Source organism: Xyrauchen texanus, chromosome 38 (genome assembly GCF_025860055.1).
Source record: "Xyrauchen texanus isolate HMW12.3.18 chromosome 38, RBS_HiC_50CHRs, whole genome shotgun sequence".
NCBI classification, from domain to species: Eukaryota; Metazoa; Chordata; class Actinopteri; order Cypriniformes; family Catostomidae; genus Xyrauchen; species Xyrauchen texanus.
In genome coordinates this window covers 28,354,642-28,380,394 of record NC_068313.1, presented here as the reverse complement: position 1 = coordinate 28,380,394, position 25,753 = coordinate 28,354,642, and the positions used below count along the sequence as shown (strand labels likewise).

Below are 25,753 nucleotides of genomic sequence, written 5' to 3'. Positions count from 1 at the left end.
ATTAGAAAGTAATTTAATTACAGTAATTAATTACTTAGTAATGCATTACACCCAACACTGATGAAGTTTTCATAGAAACCCCATGAAATCTTTTTGCTGTGAGGCCATTTTACATGGATTCTGCTGGAAGATTACTTTAGTAGACAGAGTCAAAGGATAATAGTGTTTAGAAGCACGCTTTGCTTAAAGGTAAAGCTCTTCATTACTTATTTTGATGAATTATGACTTATCTCCATCAGCCGCATAGATTGTTATCGTCACTCTGCACATCAGGCTACCAGATGGTGCGCAAACCACCACAAATCCCTGTCTAATTCTGTCCAGACATACCTCACAGTCTCTCACACACATATCCATACACACACCTCAATATGTCTTTGGTTATTGAATGGTAGCTGACTCATTGCTATGCCAACGAACCTAACACATGGAAAACATTTCTTTCTTCCAAAGTATATATTCTTGAAATATTGTTTTAACAAAAAGACACAAAGTCAAATCTTGTACTGAATGATTTGATCTGGTTAAATATACTGTACAAATATGGAGGTTTTAATACAGGGCCTCTGACTCACTGGCTCATTTTACTCCTTTTCATTCATGAGGTCAAAAGTTTATTTGCCCCAGTATGGTGAAAATTTAGAGGCAGTTTTCTGACCTCTCTTTTTTGAGCTTACTGTAAACAACGGTTGAAGTGACTGCTGATAATTTGTCCATCATCATTTCAATAGCATAAACAACTGACTGCAAACTAACTTGCCACAATGCATTCAGAAGAGGAGTTTAAGTGCTACCAACCGGATGCAATGAATATATTTTAAACTTCACTGTAGTGATTTTTGTCTTATAATATACACACATATATAAAAAGCAAACCAGTCCACACATTCTCTGCACATGAAATCAAAATCCCCCTAGGCAAGTCATTTCACTCGCCGACCATCTTGGCAACACGTTTGGGCAGCTATTTTCTATCACGCAATTCAAGTATGCTAGTATTATGCAATGTAGGTTTGCAAGTATAGCTTGTACAGACTTCTTGAATGTGGAAATCTGTCAATAACATATGTCCAATCAGCAATAAAATCCAACAGCAATGTATAATTTTGCTTCCTTAGCTCAAATCACTCAAAATATTGGACATCCCTTTGACATTTTGTACATCCAGCTTTTTAGAGTAAAGAAATAGTCTATGCCTATTCTATGTTGAGCTGTGCGATTTCTCCCATCCATTTTTTACACCAGTGGTCTTATACTGTGTCTGTTAAAGAAATGTGAGAGTTAACTGCTCTATTAAAAAAGAAAAGAAAAAAAGAAAACCTCTGTTGGTAAACTCTTTTCCTGTTCTGTTTCCATTGTAAATCTAGATAGTCTGTCATGGAAAATACAGTCCCCAAGTACAGTGTACAGTGAAGCACTATTTCGCTCCTGATCCTTGTCAGCCCAGTATTAGGTAAACTGGCCTGAACGGAAACTTCTATAGTGGAGTTTTCTTTGTATATTGCTTGCATCCACTGCTGGGAACACAGTAGTTCAACATTATCAAGCAAGGTCATTATTTTGTGCATTCTTCGCAAAAACACAACAATCACAACACTAAGAGGACTTCAGCCCAAGCATATGTGTCACTGAATTAAATAACATTGTAACATTGTTTAATTAATTGTACCCTTTTGACAGGCCGTCTCAACCCCCTATTTTTAACCTACTTACATATATTGAAATTACATACATAGGGTCAACTTCCTTCATAGTTGACCCTTGCCTGAAGGTATGCCAGTGTGATTTCATTATTTAACTGTTACAAAGATAGAATCAAACTGGAATATTAGTTTGGAGCATAGAATTCACAAATAAATACATAAATAAATACACATTTTGGACTAACACAAAATTCAGAAAAACTGCTAGAGAAAACAAGCATTTGTGTAATTGACTCAAAACCTTATTGTTACTGAGATGCAGCCTTTGTGACAACTTCCCCATGTAGCAATACTCTCCCGTATTATATGTTTCAAAACTCTTAATCTCTATATGAGTTACTAGTATTTGTTCTATGGCTGAGAAGAATGAACAGGAAATATAATCTTTTGCCACTGAGGCAGTTTGAACTGAGCCAATGTAAGCTTGTATTAAAACATCAGCTAGGGCCCTGTCATGTGCCCCTGAAATAAAAGTGTGCTGCTTGGCCTGGAAATAGAATTCTTCAGCTTTATATTGAAATATATCATGCAAGCATAGACGTAACAATATATAAAACTGCATATCAATTTTGTGAAGCTATACCCTTACACATATCACATTCAAGGGTCAGATCTAGCTCCAACTTAAAGATCCAAATATGACATAATCTAGTTTCCTTGTTTTTGTTTTGTTTTTGTTTTTTTTTTAAATGCTAGGGACAGTACCTCACATTCTATACTGTAAATCCAATCAATCTTATTATAATTCAAACCGATTTCATACTTTCAATGGTAATCATCGACATATTTTACTCTTTATAAAGCTTTAAAATGATAGTTCACCCAAAAATAACCTTTTTTTTTTATTATTAATTATTTAGCCTAAACCTGTATGACTTTCTTTCGTCGAAAACAAAAAGAGGTGTTAGGCAGAAAGTTTGCCTCAGGTCACCATTCAATTACACTGCACCTTTTCCCATACAATGCAAGTGAATGGTGACTGAAGCTGTCATTCTGCCTTACATCTCTTTTTGTGTTGCATGACATGAGGTTGAGTGAATTTTCATTTTTTTGTGTAAACTATCCTTTTAACTAAAAAACTTTCCTTAATACAGTAGTTTTTGATTATTAGTGCAAATACAGTAGATATTATATATATTTTGTTATGATTATTGTAGTTCTCCAAACTGTTACTATTGACTTGGAAGAGCACAGGGACAAAGACTTGGAACAGTGCTCTGTTTTTGCAAGCATCTTGCACGACAAACATGTTTTAGTGGAAACCTGGCCACAAGCATCACAGGGATCCCCATCTACATGGCTAATAGTTCTTACAATACTCAACCACAACCAGTAAAGGGGAGGAGTAAAGGTAGAGGTGTTTATGACAGTAGATAAACAGTAATAAGGAGAGTCATTGCTCAGAATTTGTTTAAAACCACTTTTGGAGTGCATGTGACCACATACTAAGCCTAATTTAAACTCTTTGCAAGCAGTCCACAATTACAAACAAAACTGTGTTGTAAAGTTAAAATGACAAAGTACATTGAGCAATTGATTTAGTAAATATTCATTGAAATTGCCAAGTTTTGTGATAGGTAGATAGATAGGTCTACAAGTGTTTTTGAACTTGGCTCTCTTTAAAACTACACATAAGTTACACATAGCTTACATATATGTATTTTCTCAGGCACTTATTGAGTCTAAATAGATGTACATCTTACATCATTTCAAAAGTACACAAAAATGTCAATAGTCATATCATACCCTTCATGTGTTGTACTGTACTTTCTATAGTTTTCTTTTATGTTGTTTCTTCATCAGATAGCAATATCAAATGTAAATCAAGTAAATTACTGGAACACCAGCGCAACCCTGAGTAAGAAATAGCATGTATAATATGTGGACATGCATATAAAATACTGATAATTAACCATTGTCAATTATTCATTTTTACACAGAAAATTGTGATTTAGTATTTATTTGTATGAATATAGTACTAATTTCTCTTGTAATAAACAAAGAAATAGCCTGTGATAGTAAACTTATATAGATATGAATTAATCATAAAAAATATATATATATATATATATATATATATATATATAGATATACATTTCATACATTGTGTCACTTTTGGTATTTAAAGGAATATTCCGGGTTCAATTAAAATTAAGCTCAATCGACAGCATTTGTGACATAATTTTGATTACCACAAAAAATGATTTTGTCCGACCCTCCTTTTCTTTAAAAAAATGTAAAATCTGGGTTACAGTGAGGCACTTACAATGGAAGCTAATGGGGCCAATTGTTGAATGTTAAAATACTCACTTTTTCAACATTATAGTGAGAAGAGGTATACAGTATGCATGTTACCATGTTTTAGTGTGTAAAAATGATTTATTAACCTTTTCTGTGTTTAGTAATATCCAGTTTCACAGCTTCGTTGTCATGACGATGTAATGTCAACAAACTCTAAAACTGTAAAATAACTTTAAAAATTACAATTTAAACAACTTTACAACTCAAATAATACATGATCTTAAACCGAAAATTTATGTAAGTGCTTTTATAAAATTAAATGTTTCAAATTTCTGCCTTTAAGCCCTCCAAATATTGGCTGCGTTCACTTCCATTGGAAGTGCCTCACTGTAACCTCTATAGTTTTGTTTTGTTTTTTAAATAAAAGGAGGGGCTAGTCTAAATAAATTTTTTGTGGTAATCAACATATTACCACAAATGCTGTCGATTGAGCTAAACTTGTCTTGAACTCCTTTAAACCATTATAATATTGTTGTTGTTTTTTTTTTTTGGCTTGTGTGTGTGTGTGTGTGTGTGTGTGTGTGTGTGTGTGTGTGTGTGTGTGTGTGTTACACTATTTATAGGAGATAGACTGAGGAATAGTAAAGAATAAAACAAAAAAGGGATGAGGTACAGGGTGTGGAATGAGGTCCACATATGACATATGTGATATATTTAATGTTTTCAAAATTCATATGATAGTTTTGTGTGGAGAACAGACCTACAGACCAAAATCGCACATGTTGTTAGCCACTGACTGTATCTTATGACATTTTTGTTCCTGCAGGGGGTGCTTGATGCTCTGAAAACCGAATCATCCATGCATGCGTATTTAAATCTCAGATCGTATTCAATTTCATTGCAGACATTTTAGACAGTTTAGTTATAATTGCAAGGATTCATACCTGTGAATGGAAATCTGCCCCAGTAGTATTTATAAAACTGTTATAAAAATCCTCTTCCATCCTCTGGCTAGTACTGAAAAAAGTAACATGTACCATGTCAACGTGCTGTTTTGCATTTTAAATCAGAATGTTTTACTCTGCATTCAGAAAGTATTCAGACCCCTTCATTTTATTTCAACATTTGGTTATGTTGCAGCTAAAATGCTTTAAATTATTACATTTTTCACATCAATCTACACTCCATACACCATAATGACAAAGCAAAAACCAGAAAAATCTAGTTGACTTTAAATGATGATTTTTCACAACTTACATGGCTTAACAATATAAGTTTACTTGATTTGACCTAATAGATTTCTAGAACTTTTGTTAAAGTTATCTGGGACTAGCTCTAGATAAACTGAACACTGGAAATCTCACAATTTTTATTCACAGAAATTCAGTTTCAGATGAGAGAACTATTGGTTCTACATTGGAATTTTCACAAAACACACACTCCTACATAAACATAACACAGAACTCACATACAAATACACTGACAGACTGTGTTATGTCAAAGCTATTGTAATTGTATTTGTTCAATGCTAAAAAAATTAAATAAACAATAGAAAAGTGCATGAGTGATATCTTAGAAACAAAGTAATGTTCCGGATTCAATTAAAGTAAATTGACCTAATTTAAGGCATAATGTTGATTAACAAAAAAAAAAAAAAAAAATGTATACGGTTTCAAAAGTCTACCTTACCACAAACTGAATCCTGAACATTCTTTTAAATGCAAACCAGAGATATTTTTAAATTTTAAAAGGGTACAGGAAGGAGAATAGGCAATGCTGGAAAATTAAAATAGATAACAGTTTATGTCTATGACGCAAAGCCTCTTTAAATTCCCCAGGACATCAAGGAAATGTGTTGCCTGGTAAAATATGAATTAGTCCTACATTCATAAAGTGGCACAATTTTTGCAAACATGAGGTAAGGGCATGTTTTAATCTCCAAAAAAGGAAATTGCCAATGGCACAAAACAGGGGCGTGGATAGACATAAAGCTCTACTGCTGGGTGCAAGAAGTGTGCAACACAATGCACTATACAAACTTCCCTTGCTTAACCCACTATTCCTACACTGCAACAAGCACTGGGAAAGGTAAACATGTAGAGATATTAATCATTATGAAAATATTTAAGTATCTTCAACATACATTACATGAAGATTCTCAACATGTTTTATGGCATAAAAAGAATACACTGTATATGCAAAAAACTAAACCGGAGAAAACTTTCTTACACATTTAAATTCTTCTATATTACACATAACACATCAGAATTACACTATGGACTTGCATTATCCAACATCAGGCACAACGGCCTCAGGCGAAACTGCTTTAGACAAAAAGGTCTCAGAATGAGCAGAGAGTTGGTCGCTAGGCAGATTTGGTAGCGTTTGTTTGCTAGCTTGCAAAACTAGCTGAGCTATCTCTAACTTTATAAATGCAGAAGTGTTGTTTCTATAAATTAATAACTAGCTAGCTAACATAATTAGTGTAAGTTTAAACTGACGTTTGAAACTCATTAAGTTTACTTGCAACAACAACTCAAAACAAGCCAAACTATAGTCCTTTTTAGATGCTAGGTAATTAGCACACAGCAGCCATTGTTTCTGCCAGCTGTTTATGTAGTGTCCTAAACTAGCGATAACGAATTAAATAATTAATTTCATATTCAAAATATTGATTCATTGTTATCATACACAATCAAAGACAGTACTACAGAAAACAAAAATGCGTTTATTTTCTCTGCACTTCCATAGACTTGACAGGGGTTTTCCTGAGACTTGATGCTTTTTCATCTGATGTCTGAAACCTGACTCTGACAGCTGAGGATGTAGTTTATCAAGACTTACCTCCCTCAAACTCATCTCTCCTTTCTGCTTTCCTGTCCCTGCTTCATCCAAAGAATTGTCTGATGTCCATCTACAGGAGCCAATAATGTATGAGTCAAAATAAGATCATCGGTATTATTTAGAAACTTGCTTTAGTTTCATCATGTTTTCATAGCCATACTCAATTCAATTGCGTGCCAACGCCTGGGTAGGGTTGCACCAGCTGTGTGTAAGTTCTCACGTAAGTTAGGATGTTCATACTAATGGCTTAGTTAGTTTTTAAATAAGTCAGTGCTTAATTTGGTTGCAGCACATGTTCTTAAGGCAAGACATATCTAGTAGGTCGTAAACTCTCCATAAAGTAATAAGTAGTCACATAATATGAAGTTTACCTGTATTGATTCAATAAACAGCCTTCAAATTTGTACACAAAACTGTTAAAAAGACTTGAATTTCAGTTTTATCTCGCTACGGTTGATGCTAATACAACAGGCTGGACAAATAGACATTTATTTATTTTAATATCTTATATATTTTGTATATGCTGACACCAGACAACGCACACTGAAAACTGCACTGTTTGAACGATTCCATGATGAAGAGCCACTTAAAAGTAAGTTATTTTTCTCTCTTCGAAATGTAAACGAGTGTAAATACCAACATCATCATATATGTCGAAATGACAGATGACTATCACGCAAAACATGAGCACATTGATGTCATTAAATGAGTCTGCTTTTTTATTCCAACCATTACTCCTGGTTGGAGGCTTCCGTAAATATTTTGTTTACTAAGTTCAATGGTGCAACGCTCAAAGATTTAGAAGTGTATAAGTTGTGACTTAGTGCCCATTTATGCCAACAGCTAGGCTAAGTTTCAATGTACGTATAGCTGGTGCAACTGGCCCCTGGATATAGCAAGAGCACAGACGCGCCACATGGACATGGATTTCTGCTTGCATGCATCAGATTTGTGTTTTCGGTTAAACTGCGCTGCTTTTGCAAACGTTGATTGGGTGGGTTACTGCGTTGCATTTAGATAGATCCATTTATTTTTTCCGGGATTATCAATCTAAATGAATGCACTGACAAATAAAGTAAATTGTTCAAACTCAAACTTGAGATTTTACTGGGGCACATCAGATTTATCCTGGGGGCCCGTGCCCCAGTAAAAGGGGTCTAGTGACGCCCCTGGGTCTGACTGTGTCATTTTTCGAATGCAGAGAAAAACACTTACCACACTGCTGAAAGGCCTTTTGTTATGTTAAGAATAAATTTGCTTTGCTTTGAAAGCAATGAATCTTGTTTCAAACCATGTAAGTGCCAGTTAATACATTATGTAGTGTCTGACTTAATGTTTTAAGAACCGAAATGGGGCCTCGTTCAATGTTTAGGAGGACAAAAAACAATTGAATGAGTTTCCAAAACCATTTTTCTATTCTGTTTGGGGATGCTAAAATCTGCCATTTCTTAATCGATATTAATAGGTGTAACCATATTCTCCATGAATGCCGAAACATTGTGGGCATGCAGTTTCTTTGTGCCATTGACCTTCATCACCTGTAAGAGATAGGCTAAAATATTCTCATGTCAACTCATAATAATTCATAAGAAATGGCAAAATCGTAAGATATAGTTGGCCATCATCTTGGCTTGCACAAAAAAGTAGACATCTGCTTTTATTCCTGTTGAAATAAAAAAAAAATTTCCCAAATCGATACAATACAGGCATAACATTTTAGCTTGCCTCCTATACATTTACATTTATGCATTTGGCAGATGCTTTTATCCAAAGCGACTTACAGTGCACTTATTACAGGGACAATCCCCCCAGAGCAACCTGGAGTTAAGAGTTAAGTGCCTTGCTCAAGGGCCCAACAGTGGCATCTTGGTGGTGCTGGGGCTTGAACCCCCAACCTTCTGGTCAGTAACCCTGAACCTCAACCACTGAGCCACCACTGCCCCTATATGACACTTAATTTTAAGCAAGGAAATATCTGCTCATTTTGTTACTTATTTCACATTTAATTATGCAATTCAAATGACTGATGAATGTCAATAACCAATACGCTTCCTTTGTCTCATTCCAAACCCCAATGATTTCTTTCTTCTGTGGTACACAAAAGTTATTTTCCTATTAAAATCAATGAAATCACTTTATATCTAGGTTTTAGTTAGGTGTTAAACTTAGGAACAATTTTAATTACAAGATTATTGGTTTGTTTATTTTTCTAAACAAACCAAGTAAAATGTTAGATTAGAAACGTTTTAGTACAACGTTTAAGATTTTGTACAAGCCAAATGGTATGAATTCTTATGATTTCGCCATATTGTCCTACTACAGTATTACGACTTGTCATGAGACCAGGTTGGCCAGACATACAGTCTGTTCTTAACCTTGGTGTTAATCGTTCAATTTACAAAAAAATTAAATGTCTAAAAAATTCCAGTGGACAAAAATCTCCATAATTAGACGTGATTTAGGGCATTTATACAGTATATAGTAAAACCCATTAAATTGACTGTGCAATCTTGTTTGCAATCACGAAGCATGTAATATGGCATAGTTCTTGATTACGTTTATTTTGTTAGTCTTGTTAAAGTTAAGCAATGTGCAAAACATTCAGTATTATGTGAGATCAGTGTAATCCATGTGGGTAGTGATATATGTGAACATCTGGTTAATGTCCTGCGTAAAATCAGCAGAGCACTAAGAATTAATTCATCACCCTGACATGCAGGAAAGCCATTAGGGACTGGGAAAGGAAACCCTTTCCCAGTAGCTGACCTTCAGGGGGTGCTTCCACTTTCCTCTCCTAACATATGCACACAATCCTGATAAATGAGGAGGACAAGCATTTGTCAGATAGGGCAAAGTGTCTATGATATCTGCTCTTTCTCTCTGACATGCTCAACAATGAATCTCTAAGAACTTGACAAGACAGGAAATTCAGCACGGCTGGAAGGGGTGGCACACGTGAATGTTTGATTAGGAGGATATGACACAAGGAGGATTAAACTACTTATAGAAAGCGATCCATTAACATTCCCATTCATCTCAATGGCAGTTGATTGTCTGGCACATGATCCCCTACATGCTCATTGCATCGTTGCTCATGGGCTATCAGTTCTGAAGATTTTTTTTTTTTTTTTTGGTGAGACATCCACCTGAGCTGAATATGCCATAGTTACTGTGTAGTTGCAGGAAATGAATGTCATAACAACATTGAAATATGTATATATAGTATAAATATGTATATGTATATAACTGTGTGTATAATGTGTGACCAAAATAAAGGATTCTATATATATATATATATATATATATATATATCTATATACACCATTTTACTTACTTTTGGCACAGCCACTGTACATTTCACTGGGACACTGCAGCAGTGGCGGTTCTACATTGAATTGCACCCTGGGCGAGGCCACCTTTGAAATCTGCTCCCCTATTGAGTGATTGATACTGATGACGGCAAGGCCAGTGAGCCGTTCCTGGGACATGGTTGATCTCAGGTATGATTGATCAACTTTAGTTTTGAAAAGCTCCTCTCTGCTTGAGCCACAGTGACTGGCAGAGTAAGTGCAATCCTGATAGCAGTCCAAAAATTGGGGTAGATCTCCGATAGATCCTTATCATGCATAAAAGTGATAAGCTCTCTACTGTCCACATCAAAGTGCCCCTTAAAGTGCAGTGTGCTGCCTAGTGCCTCACATTGCTCTGCCAGCTCCTCATCTGCAAGACTTGGGAAATTTGTCAAAAACCCGAATTTCTTTCCCACATTTTCCAATGTGGAAAATCTCTCCTTGATGGCTGACGTGGCTGCATCAACGACAACGTTGACACTTAATGAGACACTTAATGACAGTTGTCATAAACATGCATAAAAACCTCCTTCATATTCATGGCATGTGTCATGTAGCAAATAATTAGTAAATAAATAGCAAATGTCATCTCTTTGAAACTACCTATAGATTTAAAAAAAAAAATTCATTTGGCTAATTACAGGTCCTAACGTAACCCAACTGATGGAAATAAATAATAACTGAACTTGTAACAGTTTGGTTGCAAAGCACAATATTATGGTGAAATTAGATCTTGTGTTTGTTGACTTAAAACCGATTTATTGTTGTATAAGCATAGCAAGCATCATAGTAAATAGGCTAACAAACGTAAGAGTTACCAACAATTAACATTAGCCCTTCATTCATGACAACATGGATACTGTAATCATATGACAGAGAGAACATAGTTGCATACCTTTATCTTTTGCTCGTTTCTCCTCTTCTTTTCTTTTTTTCTAAATTGTGCACCTGATGGCTTTGACCTTTTCCTATCCATCCCTGTTTATTTGGCACTCGACAATCAACAGATTTCCCATCCCCCGCCCCCAACACTGTCACTCACGTTACGAGTCACGGCCAGAAGTCAAGACTAAACCAATTCACCTTGGTGAGGTGACCACATAATCGTTTTACCACATAAACTTATTTTTATTAGCCATTTCACACAGAAAAACAAAAATGTGCAGGAACTATAGGCCTGTATTTATAATATTATGAATAAAATGTGTGTTATTTGGAAGAAAGTCGAGTGTGACTGACTTTAGCCCACTAATTTCATTAGAGTATTGCTATACTGTATTGTTATACAGTGGACCCCCCCAGTCAGTCACCCAGAGGTGAACTATCCCCTGCCTGCTGCGCCCCCCTCCCCTTTCCCCTTCTCACACACGGCACCTTCTCAGCATGCAGGGGCGCCAATTTGCCAATTCCCCACACAGTGAAATTATAGATAATAGACAACCTCTATGTAGAAAACTGCTTCGCGGCGCAGAGGAGTTTTTATTTTTTTATTTATTATATTTAATTGCTCGTGCCGCCCCCCATGTGACATGAAAAAATGCCGCCCCGGTTTTAGTGCCTAAAACCGCTACTGCACTGCAGCGAAACATAAGGCACATAATTTCGTATTTCGCATTTCGTTTCATATGTATATATATTGTGTAGCTTTATCTCATGAACATTAAGTGACTTTGGCAACATTTTTAAAATACGAAATTACATGCCTTACTACATGTTTTTCTGCAGTGTCCCAGTGACATGTACAGTGGGGGTGCCAAACGTGAGTAAAAAGATGTCGTAATCAGACATGGTTTTTAAGGTGAATAATAGATATTCTGATTAGGTTTTAATGAATAAAACACACCTTCCTTACCTAAAACTTCAACCTAAACCTAACAAATATTGATCTAAAATCAAATGAGAGAGAGACACAAAACGGACAAAACGCAAAATGAAAAAGCACATTTTCTGAAGCAACCATGTCATTTCATGTCGCTTATATGACAATTTTGTCTCACACGTCAGGTTGCATATTCGGTTGGGCTCAAACCACGGATTTCCAAGTCCAACATCTCTATCACTCTAGCTTTTCGGAAAAGTAGTTCAGTCTGTAATACAAGTTACCATTTTTAAACTACTTAAAAAAGTACAATTCTTGGGAAAAAAAGTAGGTAATTACATTAACGTGAGTACTTGTAATTCATTGCTTTACACCCCTGACTGGAATAAAAAGATAACCACTTTAAAGTCATGTATTATAACATTTACAATAAATAAATACAAATAACAAATGATGCATTAGTAAAAGTATTTCAATATCATAACATAGCAGTGTGTGAGTAGTGCGAAAATAAGTCTTTATAAAGTCATAATCAGACATTGCACTTCCGTAGTTTTTGTAGTTGTTGTAGCGCTTCTAGTGTTAATTTAATCATGAAACTGCGACAAAGCGTTGAATTTGGCTTGTAAAAGTCAGTTTGCAAAAATGTAGTTATATTAACATTCATTCTATGAGACTAGGTTGATAGCATGGCTACTTTTAAATTGCAGTCAAAGGAGAAAATGTTTCCTTTTTTGGCAGCATAATTGTGTAGTTATTTCTGGCATGTACCAGCAGGGGCTACCAAGCCATGCGGCCTTGACCCCTTGATACAGTACAAAGGTGCCAAACAATAGAGAGGTTGTAATTCTAATTAGTGAAATGTTGTGATAATGACTGCAAGTGATGCAGCAGTCTGAGTATGTGAAGTCAGTGTAACAGATGCTGTGACACATTACTGCAGACCTTTTTTTAATTATTTTTATGTTTTGTTATTTTATGTTTGTTAAGTCATCCAAAGATGAAAGTTCTGTCTTACTGTCTACACACCCTCATGTTGTGAGGGTGTGTATTCATATGGAATAGGTTATATTCTTTCTGTTCCTTCAGCAACTAGAGGAGCTGCGTTTATAGTGAACTAAAAGCAGTTTAGTCTGAAATTTTATCCGAATATTTGGGTTGATTTGTGTGGAAATCTCCCGCTTTGGGGCATGAATATTTAGAACCCCTTTCCTTTGAAGCTAACAGTCAACTCAAAAATACCATCTGGTGGCTGAGTTGTCAGACCTAGCACCAGCATGGTACATAGCCTATTTATATTCTATGATATTGTGGGTTTCATTTATGTTTGTGATCAGTTGTTAAATATTGGCAATAGCTTAAAAGTAATATCTAAATGTGTTCTGGCAGGTGGCAGATGAAAAACCTCCAGGTTGCAGAATTATGTAACAAGCACTTTACATTATAGGCACACCCATACTGGGCCCTGTAGCAATAGATGTCATAATGACTCCAATATGAGCAATCACAATAACGTGCATATCTTTTCATATTCATCTCTTATTCTTTATTTAATTCATTATATATTCAATATTATTTATTTTATCTTTACAATTTTGTCCTTTTAAGCAAAAGCAAAAAGGACAAGACCTTTTAAATATCCTTCCATGCATAATTCTTGCTCATAACGATCTCCAGTTAGTCCTTGAAAGTTTTCATGCACGTTTATTGTGGAAGACTGACCACTTCACAACATTCATATGGGGAAATACTCTTAATTTGTCTGTACTGTGCATTATACTCACAGTATTGCTCTATTACTATATTCTGCCAAATACAGCCACAAACATTGTGAAAAAAAAAGAAAGAAAACATTTTTAACTAGAAATTGGTATCTGGTTGAGGAGACACAGATGGTTCTTACAAGCATTACATTGTTTTCATGCATTTGAAAACATGTCTGCATTAATAATCATACTTCAGTGCTTAATAAAATTGACTATAAAGTAATAATAGGTCATCTTTTATATAAATATACAATTTTTAATGGTGACTAAATTACACAATACTTGACTAAATTACGCAAAACCTTACTTTGATTTGTGGTTTGTATAGGGTCCATTACAATACACTGGAAGACTACAGCATCTGGAAATCCTTGGATATGACATTTTAACACTCAAAACTCATGCTAAACTGCAGAAGACTCTGAGATAAATTATCCTATTTCTGATGCTTGTATGAATCATAGTTCTATTAAAAGCATGAGTTTTACTGAAACATATGTGAGATCTCCAACAATAACGTGATGACAACATTTGAAAATGCAAAACGTAAGCATTCTGGATCCATTGCAAAGGTAAAGTAAATTGATGTTTCTTGGAAGGCGCCCCAGAAATCTGTGTCCATGGAATCGACTTTAACATACTGGATTTCTGATTCAGATGGAGCTATCAACATAATTGTGGCATTTATTGAGAAATTATGAGACCTTTGGATCTTGTAGGACAATAGTGGACAAAGCAGGAAATAAGCAAAGCTTGATTCAGTTTTCATGGCAGATGGTCATCGTGTATCTGCTTAATAGCCTGCTAAACTAAAAGCACCCAGTGCACTCTTCAAAAGCCGCTTGTCCAATCAGATTTGAGGACCGGATCTAACAGTTATATAATTAATAATACATCATGTTAATCTACAGTACTTTATAGAAAACCTAATGCAGTGCAGGTACATATTAGTGATTGTCAGCATCTAAAATGCTGACACATTTTCTTGTCACCTGTTACTCGTAGAGTGAAGGTTTTCAATGAATTTAGAGCAGGTCTCAGGAATAGTGGCAAGGCAGCACTTGTCCACAACAAAGACTGAAACAAACCAGCATAAGTAAGTCAGGAAATCATAGTGTTGACTGCTCTCCATCAATTAATTTATGTAATTGGTAATGGATAGACTTATGAAGAGTTTAGTCTCCTTACAAAATATGTATTTTTCTGCAATAGATAACTCCAGAATATCTCAAGACACCTGTTGCTCTCAGTACCCTATCTGAAGTCTTTCTTGGGACAGCAATTTGCCAGATGTTTATGTGTAACTATTCAGCTCTGACATTTAGTTTTTATGATATTTACCCATTATGTCGATCTTGATACAACTTGAACTGAGCTTTAAAAAAAATTCAAAGACAGGTGTACTGGACTATTGATAAGAGAGGATGTGTTACACAAGCTTACTGTTCAACCAAGGAGAATGGAATTTAGATTACGACAGAAGTATAACACATCCATTAGTTTTGACCTTCTAAAAGATATATTTATAGCCACTTAAAAGCCTTTGGCTTTTGTTCATTATAAGTAGTTCAAATATAAGGAGAGAAGGATGTCTGCAAAGATGCATGATATATACAGTATATATTTTTGGGCTCCGTTTGCATATTTCTTGGCAGGTAGAAAAAGTCTTCTTCATTTACTCAATAAAAATTATGCTGAAAACTGAATTTGAGATTAAGTGCCTAGTTCTTGTTTTTTATATATTTTAAGTGATAAAGTAGATTTTTGCATAATTCCTTGACTGTGTACTGTATGTGTAGAACAGTTTTGAAAACCGCAAGCTAGTGTTTCCTATAAAATGCTGTTTTGCAGTCTATTTGGCTGCAATTGGGAATTTCAGTAATTGGGAATTATTTATATTTAAGCATGATGTAGCCTTTGTACCAAACAACTTTTCCCATGCCTCCAGGGCTGGACTGGGAAGAGAAATCGGCCCGGGGATTTTACATGGCAACTGGCCCAAAACTTGTTTAGAGGGGGCGAACCAAAAGTTGTTGAGCGGGGTGTGGGGGTGTTCGCGCGTTGCGTGGCAAACTCTGGTCCGCACGGTTTTCCCGATGGCGAGTCCGCTCTGATCGGCCCCAAAGTGTGTCGGCCCATGTAGTATATTTTTATCAAGTTAATCAGGAATAATCAATGAAAAACATTGTTGATTTATACCACAGTTATGTCTGAGGGGCAAACATGCAGTTTACTGTATGTAAAGGCCTGTGACGTGATGAATATGTGCTCACATATGTTTGACTATTTGACTGTGTGTGCAGAAACATAAATAGCATTACTTAGGGGGGAGAATTGATCTCTTCCAAAGGACATTCTGTTACTTCTTAATATGGTCAAGACCAGAGTCAATGAAGAGCATGATAGGTAATGCATGTAAGCCCCACCTTGTTTGAGGAGATGTATTTAAGTAAAACCAAACCAGAGATGCTTCAGTTGTTGTTGGTACTGTGGTTTCACCGTAGGCAACTCGGCTTTATTGTGTGATAATAAAGTCTATTCTTCTGAAATCAAAACCCCAAAGATGCTGAGTGATTTTTCACAAAATTGGCATGAAAGGCTACAACAATTGGCGCTCGAACAGGGACAGAAGAGAGCAGAGTCGTTACATCGCGGGCTGGCTGGGAAAGTAAACACAAACACGGTGGCCACCATTAAGAGGTAAGCATATTTTGCTTATAAGCATTTGTGTTACTTGCCAGTTTGCCTGTGGTGGTAAGAACGCTCAGAAAGCTCTTCTAAACCAAAAAGGACAAAAAGAATAAAGGGTTTTGATTCCAGAAGACATAATTGCATGCAATGATCTGTTTTTATTTACTGGTAAGGGTGTAGGTGCAATAGCAGTAAATAATGGCGGATAAAGTTTAAGAAGTAATAATAGTATAATTAAGGATAAGCTACAGGATAATAATTAGAGGACTGCATAGGCAAAGAAATATTTATTTATTTACTTTGCGGATACCGCTCTGTAGGAAATTTATAGTAGCCTACGAAGCTACAGGATAATAATTAGAGGACTGCATAGGCAAAGAAATATTTATTTATTTACTTTATGGATACCGCTCTGTAGGAAATTTAGTAGCCTACGAAGCTACAGGATAATAATTAGAGGACTGCATAGGCAAAGAAATATTTATTTATTTACTTTATGGATACCGCTCTGTAGGAATTAATTAATTAATAAATATAAATAAGCAAAGAAAATAGGACTAATAATTGCGCAATTTAGTTTTTTGCAGCTCGGTGTTTATAAAGGCCTTGTGTCTGTAATAAGTGTAAAATGTATGTGCGTGTAAGAATAATTGTGGTTCAAGAGTGTTCAGACTGAACGTATATGAGAGAGTATGACTGAATAAAAATATAAGTCCGGTAGAGGAATTGGAATGTGTGATAGTCGTTGACCATAAAAGGAACACTGTGTGGATGTAATATGAGCCCAATAAATAAATAAGAGACAAAGCGAATGGAGTAAAGTTGTTCAATAATGAAAGTGTGTCATTTATATGTTGAATGAATGTTGGAAATGAAAGCTGTCTCATAAAACTGTGGAAGGAAATTTCCGTTGATAACATATAGAAAACTAATAATGTTCCAAAATATCAGCCTGTGCTGCATAAATGGTAAGGTGTATATATGCAATTTACAGCAGGGAAAATATATTTGGGCTATTTTCAACCTTCCATCAATATATGGAGGCAGAAGAGAGCTGATAATTACAGGCAGAGAAGGCACCTAATAAATATTTTAAATATTGCAAAGTGGAGATAAAACCAATGATAAAGATATATAGATAGAAAGATACATTTAATAGAGTATAAACAAACAACAAGAAAATGAATAAAAACAGTGAGATAATATAGATGTATGCGAAATTAGGAAAAAAGAAATCAAAAAGTTAACTCACAACTGGCTGGAAAACATTTAGTATTGGCTGTTCTTAGTCTAGCAGCTGTTGATTGGAATGGGCTAGAGCATAACTCCTAAACTAGACTGTAGCATAGAAATGTATTTGACTTTATACAGAGAATCTATACATTCAAGAGATATTGTTGGGTGTGTGAACAAGATAGAGAGACTTAGCTTTGCTGCATAGACAGAAAGTTAACTCTTAGCTTCTGAGTTTTTTTTTAGACTAGCAGCTGAAAAATATGCTAGACCTCTGAACTAGTCAGTCACAGAAGACAAGTGAACTTCATATAGAGAATTTGTGAAGTCAAAAGAGATATCTGTGCTTAAAGCTTAACCTTTAAAGCACAGGGACAAGTAACAATAAAAAAAAATTGAAATTGAAATAAAAATTAAACAACTGTAAAGTAATTAAAATCAGTTTGAAAAATCAAAAAATAGCTAGGAGAAAAATAAAATAATAAATAATAAGAATAAGAATTAAAGCTTTGGGTCCAGTGTATTACATTAAACTGAAGTCAACTAAGAAATTGGAATTTAAACAAAGGTTGTATATAAGATAAGTGTTGTTATATTACATAAGGTAAAACTCCAGGGAAAAGAGTAAAATCTAGAAGTCCACTGTGTAAAATCTCAAAGAAATGAGAAAGCGAAATAAATAAATAATAAAGTGACTTGAATGAACTTTGTGTATTAAAAAGTAAAGGTGAAAGAAATTGGGAAAATTGTTTCAAAATATTGCCGTTGAAGATTAGTGTATAAGGAAATACATTTAAAAAACAAGAGATTCATTTATTCTCTAAGTGTATTAACTTATCTAAATTAAGGGTGCTAAAATAATTTCACATTTTTATATGCCAAGTAAAAATGAAGAAAGAACCAGTGGAGAAATAAAAACTAAGATCTAGATGAAGACTGATCCTAAAGGTAAATTGACAAACATATAGGAAATGTATTCAAAATGGGGTATAATAATTAATATATTAGAAGAAGATAAGGAAAATGATTTAGAAAGACATTTAGATTAAACGGTTACAAAATAAATAAATAAAAAGATAAGAGTAAAAACTAAGAACAGGAAAAATAAAAAGAATAAAGTAAGAAATATGTCCAGAAAGTTTAAAATTCACTGAGAAATATGAGACAGGCCAGAAAAGCTGAGGCATGCAGAGGAGGGTAAAATGACAGGTTCCTTTTTAAAAATACCTCCCTATGTGACCCCAAAGGTCAGCTCCCAAAGGTCAGCTCCAAATACTTTAGATAGAATGTGGATGGTACTTCTCGTAGTGAGACCGGTAGTTATCAAAGCCACAGAAAATGGGAAAGGGAAATTAAAAAGAAAGATTTTAAATTGAAATATGACAAGTAAATCTTAAATGTGAAAATGTCACATTCATGTGTCTGTTTTATGTTCTGTCTAGTCCAATATGAGAGAATAACATTTTTAACAATATTAAATTACACTATAATGTCTTGATATATACATTTACCCAGGATTATATGTTTTATTTTTGATGTGTTTAAATATGTCTGGAGAACAATGTATATGTTTGTGCAAATTTATTGGTGTAAACTTGATCAACCAACAAAAATAAGACAGATAGTGTTTATTATTTTTGCTAGAAAATGTCTGACTGGAGTGATTAATGAGACCTGATAATGAACAGAGAGGTTAAACACGGTGTCTCTCATAATGTCTCTAGTCAAACACAGGGGGCCCCCGAATTTAGAAAAAAGAGATAGCAGATTCTTTTAAGATTAGACATTTTTCTTTTATTTTATTTTTTATATATTCAGTGTAGGCATTGGTTGATCATGGGTACACTGAAAGTTGTCACTGAGACTAGAATTAAAGAAAATAAATTTAAGAATGATTTAAATCATTGCATGTTCTCTACGTTTCAAATTTACTCAGACAAGTTTTTTCTTGGGTTTGTTCTGTGACCAGTCATGCCAGATAAAATTGAAATAAGTCCCAATATGTGGTGTATTTGATTGAAAAAATATTGATAATGCTAAGGAAAAACTGGAGATTGGTATTAGGTGAAACCCATAGAGAAACATTAGGATGAAATTGTATATCAAAAATAATTTGATGTTCATATGTCTATTCTGTGTGAAATTGATGCTAACTATGTTTTACTCTTTCTGTTGTCAGCATTGTATAAGTCATTTCAATAACTCATTCTGGAACCAGTCTCTCAACATTGCAGATTGCTGAGCCAGATGATTTATTGAAGAAGCTTATGTTACAGGAGACAATCCGGAGAAAAGAAAAAAGACTGAGAAATACAGTATGTGGGCTGTTATATAATTGTCTCTCCTACTATCATGAATGCTGGTAATCATTACTGAATTGACATTTCAATTGTGGATTCAAATTTCTCTTGATAAGTTGATTTCAGTCATATATAACTAATTGGATGTTTGATTCTCCAAATGCCATCCATGGGTGCAATATCCATGTCTAAATTGTTCTGAGGGTCTAAATTTAAATCCAGCATCTAATTGCTAATTTGTTGGCAAAATAAGAGTTACATATTGGATTGTTTACTCCCCTAAATTTTCCAAAGACTACCCTCACTTTAAAGAAAAAGATTAATCAGTACTGCAAGGTGTTAATTAAGTGTCTATTTCTAGTAAGCTAGTTTTATTTTGAGTTAAATCCATGAAAATACAATTTTAGAGGTATACAGTTTATGCACAATAACATCTGTCTCTGTTATTTAACTGAATAATTGATCATAAAATGCTGATAAGTATAAGACGATAATAAATGAAAAATCATATTATTAAAGGATGATAACATTAGGATATAAAAAATGAGACTTGTAAGAAATTCAAAGGACATAATGTATTTTACTGATCAATTATTGCAAAACACAAGATATTTATCTGAACTTCCATTGTGCCACTTTACTATTTTATTTTGTTTAAAATCTTTAATTTATTTTCTGTTAATTTAAAAAGGTAATTTATGTTTGTTTATTTGACATAATGAAAATTCCTTCTCCTGAGAAAGAGTAAGAAAAGAGAGAAAGTAATCATAAGAGAGTTTAAAACGAAAACTCAAATTTCTCAATGGTCTGAATACTAATGCGTATTAATTTTATTGCGCGAGGAGGGAAGGGATAAGAGAAGTAGAAATTCTAGAAGTTTTCTTGAAGATGGTTTACAATGGAAAGGTTGAAAGCAGATAATATAATAAAAAATATTTGATTATATCATTTTATTAAATTACATTTATCACTATTCTCACTGTTGTAGAATTACAAATGTGCTATTGTGATTTTCTAAGAAAGAAAAGGGGAATAACTGTAACAACAGTGTGAAGGAGTGCAATCTCTCTCTCAAAATTCTTTCCCTCTCGCTCTCAGTTTAAGTTTTTAAGTGGGCTAAAACCATATCACTAAATTGTTTTATTTTCTTTTGATTTTGTTTTCTTTTATATGGAAAATGATGTGATTTGACAATAATGTTAGGTGCAGTAATATGAAGGAAAGGTTCAAACAGCTTTCCTCATCATGATTAAAGATTTGTTATTTTCAGAGGGCAATTTGAAGTGAAGTGCTCATACTAAAGATAAGAGATTTGGTTGAATGTACACCTGGAAGAATAAATGTAGGTTCTAAAACTACTTAGAAATTATTAAATTAAAGTGATGATTTAAATTAAGCATCTTAGAAGCTTGACAGAGGCGATCATGTATTTTGATTTGTTCTGATGGTAAGTCTTCACCAAGAGACAAGGTCTTTTGTGACCTTTGCCAAAGGAGAAAACATAACAACTTGAATGGAAATTAGTGAACTGTAAATGAGTTCAATTGTTGCATTTTACTTTTCATTTGGACAATTTCAATAGATTGTTGAACTTTGAATAATGCTTTGTGAATTTAACCATGTTTTGGACTGTCTCAATGTTTGAGCAGTTGTAGATGGCTCCATTGGCTGTGATGGTTCTCAGGTAATGCTCCCTGAAGCAAGGGAAAATATCTGTTTGCTGATACCAGATTATTACAGATTGGATAATAAGACTGAGCGGTACCGAGACCAGAGACAAGAGATGTGACCCAATGATGGGTAAAATTCTCCAGTGGCAAGAGGTGACGACCCAATGACGGGTAAAGACTCTCCAATTGCAAAATGAGAGCTGCCTAAGACAGGGTTCCACCACCCTGGAAACATGCCCAAGAAGGGTGAACTGGGTTTAAGGAAGTGGATGGATGCTTTTAGGAAAGAAGCATCAAAAGGGAGGTCTAGAAGAAACCTGCCAGAAGTTGTGAATTCCACTCAACCTGACAGTGTCTTAATAACCGCTTTATTAAAACATTTTATCACAGCGATAAATACCAGGAATTCTATCACTGTGTTATCAGGGGATCACACCCTGTGTAGAAGATCAATTACAGATTGATTTTGGAGGTAAAGCTTTGAGAACCGTTACATACAAAGAAGTGCCTAAATTATTAAAGAAGTATAAAGCAAACCTGGGACTGTTTGCATGATGAAGGGTTACGATTGGAAATTATTTTTGTTTATGCTTTTATTGAACTCATGTACATTTTAATAATAATGAAGAATGGAAAAGAATATATGGTGGTGACTAAAATTAACATGACCTGATTGCCAAAAGAAATGGGGTGCACAATTAACTAAAATTAATATAATATCTGGATAATAACATTGTGGAAGGAATAAGATTCTGTGTGATCCTTAGTAAAATAAATTTTGGATTCGAGCAACAGTAAAACAGATGACTTTGATTGATGTGAATAGCCCAATGCAATGGCAACTACCCTGAATGGACAGAAAGACCAACTTGGGAGAAAATTTATTCCTTCAATGAATATATAAGAAGATATGAAGAACCACGCCCTGGGTGTAAGTGCTGGGTGACCCTCTACGATGCGCAAAGCATCTGAGTTGAAGACATCTACACTACAAGCAAGAACTCTTCAAATTAGGATGAATATTTTGTTGATACACTCTAAACTGTGACAACCAAAAACAAGACCAAACCAAAAGCACGTACATGCTTAAATATGTTAATTTGTGACTATAGAAAGTCACAGAGGAGGGAATATGTAGTATATTTTTATCAAGTTAATCAGGAATAATCAATGAAAAACATTGTTGATTTATACCACAGTTATGTCTGAGGGGCAAACATGCAGTTTACTGTATGTAAAGGCCTGTGACGTGATGAATATGTGCTCACATATGTTTGACTATTTGACTGTGTGTGCAGAAACATAAATAGCATTACTTAGGGGGGAGAATTGATCTCTTCCAAAGGACATTCTGTTACTTCTTAATATGGTCAAGACCAGAGTCAATGAAGCGCATGATAGGTAATGCATGTAAGCCCCACCTTGTTTGAGGAGATGTATTTAAGTAAAACCAAACCAGAGATGCTTCAGTTGTTGTTGGTACTGTGGTTTCTCCGTAGGCAACTCGGCTTTATTGTGTGATAATAAAGTCTATTCTTCTGAAATCAAAACCCCAAAGATGCTGAGTGATTTTTCACAAAATTGGCATGAAAGGCTACAACACCCACCGGGAAAATGCCCGGTATGCCAGATTACAGTCCAGCCCTGACCTCTATAATGGGCAGGACATGACGTACCAAGTGATCCTGCATATTTTGCATTATTTTGCATTCCTTGCATTGTTTAAACATGTTTTATGCACAAAGATAATGCTCTGTCTGCATTAAGGGAAATTTAGACCTACACATAAACTGATTTAAATGTAACTGAAAATGGTGATGAATGTATTGAAATTAACTTTTTAATCTTTTAATTTCTGTTATCATGTCTCCCTTTTATTTTTTGGAATCAGATTCATGTATTGTTTATCATAGATAAGTGATGTATTTTAAAAGTTGGCATACAGTGTTTATTATAATGGGCCATTGGTTTTGCAACGCGGTACTCAATACTCATTAGAGTACTTCTAAAAGACCTACTCTTTTACTCTTATTTGAGTAGTTTTTAGGACAGTTACTTTTACTCTACTCAAACAAAATGTTTTGGGAAGTAACAGTACTTCTACTTGAGCATGATTTTCCAGTACTCTTACGACCCCTGTTCCAGTCTATCTAGGTAGTTCACATTTGTTGAGTCATAAAGGTTATTTGTTGAGGCTGTGACTTTTGCCCCTTTGGGTATGGCTGAACAGGTTTGTGTCCATGTCACAAGTGGTAAAGCTATTAACACTCAGAGAACATCTGTAACAAAGCAGTAGTGACACATGTTTAAATGAATTATAATTAGAGATTTTCACTAAATACGGGTTGAAACCACATACAACCGCAGCTTACAATCTCAAATGTATCATAGCAACATGTTTGGCAAGAACATATTTATAATTTGAAGCATGCCAAATTACACATCATTGCCAGTGCCTATACTGACACCATTGTTTACTGTTTTAGATCAAATTGAGCAATCTTCCAAGTAAGGTTTTCCTCAGATGAAATTGAACAATCTATTGAGTCATTATTTTCTTCTCTCAATCCCAACATGTCTATTTTTAACCTCCTAGCTTGCTAATGAGGTCTCTCAAGAAAGTCAAGGCATATGTTTTGGTACTTGAATACTTAGTAATGGAAATTTTGTAACCTTTAAAACACAGTTTTGCACTTTTACATGAGTGACATACTTGTAAAGATATATAAGTCTTGTATGTAGGCTCTCAGAAGTTAATTAAACCCATTTTTTCACCCTGAAAACTTGCTCATGTCATTTCAAATATCCGGATTGATTTAGAGGCATGTGATTTACCCACCCACCGGCATGTGGTGAAAAATGTAAACCTTTTCTCATCTTGCTTTGCCTTGCATTGGCCCTCTTGCTTGAACAAGCTACTTAGGGTTGGCTTGAAACATGACGCTGTTTGGTAACAAAGATTTGCCTCTCTGATGATAAATAAAATGAAAAGTATGATCAAAGTTGAGCTGATGTGACCCATGCAGGTTGTCAGAAAAATTATATTAATTTTAGCATTAAATCCAGTTGCTGGAGTTCTTGGAACATCTCAAAATCAACCCAGCAGAATTGTCTGTGCACACTGCAGTGGGATGCAAGTCCGCACTAGCCCCCCACAATGACCTCCATATCTGTATGGAAATCAACAGCAGCAAGTTTAGTCTTGCATTCTGAAAAATGTTCTCAGCCTTTACATTCTTAGTTAAGTTGGCTTTATACATTTACATATGCATATACTATACTATGCTGTAATACATTTACTATACTATGTATAGAAAAGTCCAAACTACTACTATATATGAATAATTTTATATATATATATATATATATATATATATATATATATATATATAATATATTTAAATGCAGAAAGAGTAAAACAATTTTGTTGTTGCTGAAATTGCTTTTAGATTCTGTATATGTTGTTAACCAGCATATCTTACTGTAAAAACAAAAACCAAAAAATAGTGTGGAGCACTTTAGTGTTAAAAGTTTCAGCGTTTAGCGATCAGAGAAAATACTAAGCTAATTCAATGTTTCTTTTTATAGGATTTTCTTTAGATAACTTCACTGGTTATTCTGTAATGAAGTGAACTTTCCACAGATACATTCACTACATTCCATACTGACACAAAATGTCAGTGTATAACATGCTAAAACAGAAGTTATGAATAATGTGAAAGGAAAACCTGGTTGTTGTCTTTGCACTAAAGCTTTGTACACCCTGGAAGATTGTGCATGAAAGACTGTTTGGTTAAACGCACGAATCTCAATGTACCCTGAAGCAAGCCATTCACGATTTCTATAGCCTACATAAGCATGGACTGTTTTGTGCTGATTTTGCAGAAATCTAAACTACAACTTTAGAAAAGTGCTGATTAAGCAGTAATTGAACAAGTTAAGAACTGTTGATTACTTGGCTCACAAAATTATTCTGCTAAACATAGATATACCTTATACATTTTATAGAAATCTTTTCTATGAAAGTAAAATGGTTAGCATATACCTGCATGCAAATGTATTTGGCTAATATTTATAGATAGAGCTTCAAGACAAGAAAATATTATTTATGTTAGTACAAATTTTTTAATTGAAGT

The 25,753-nt window shown here is 34.5% G+C and overlaps 1 pseudogene; it reads right to left on the bottom strand.

Moving 5' to 3' along the window:
* Positions 1-7,976, bottom strand: part of LOC127631699 (uncharacterized) — a 30,884-nt pseudogene extending 22,908 nt beyond the window's left edge.
* Between the last annotated feature and the right edge of the window lie 17,777 nt (positions 7,977-25,753).